Source organism: Penaeus monodon, chromosome 22, assembly GCF_015228065.2.
Source record: "Penaeus monodon isolate SGIC_2016 chromosome 22, NSTDA_Pmon_1, whole genome shotgun sequence".
In the NCBI taxonomy this organism is placed as follows: Eukaryota; Metazoa; Arthropoda; class Malacostraca; order Decapoda; family Penaeidae; genus Penaeus; species Penaeus monodon.
The window spans coordinates 11,610,966-11,611,251 of record NC_051407.1 but is presented as its reverse complement, the minus strand read 5'-3'; positions in this window follow the sequence as shown (position 1 = coordinate 11,611,251).

The window sequence follows — 286 nt, the reverse complement described above, 5'->3', positions numbered from 1 at the left end:
CGTTTTTGTCTTTGGTATTTTCATATTGGAGAAAATTGGTCGTCTGCTCAAATATCCTGTTGCCCTGCAGGATGTACACACGCTTTCAGACCTCCCAAATCCCACATCGCTTCAGGGATTGCCATGCATCGAGGCTTACTGTCACCGGGAATTGCCTCTGCTCTGTACTCCGTCCCTGTAGCAACGAAGACTCTGCATATCGTCTTTAAGAAGATGATAGAACAACCCCGCAAATTACTTCTTATTTTAAAGAGCAAGCACTGGCCAAGGGAAAACATGTTTTTTC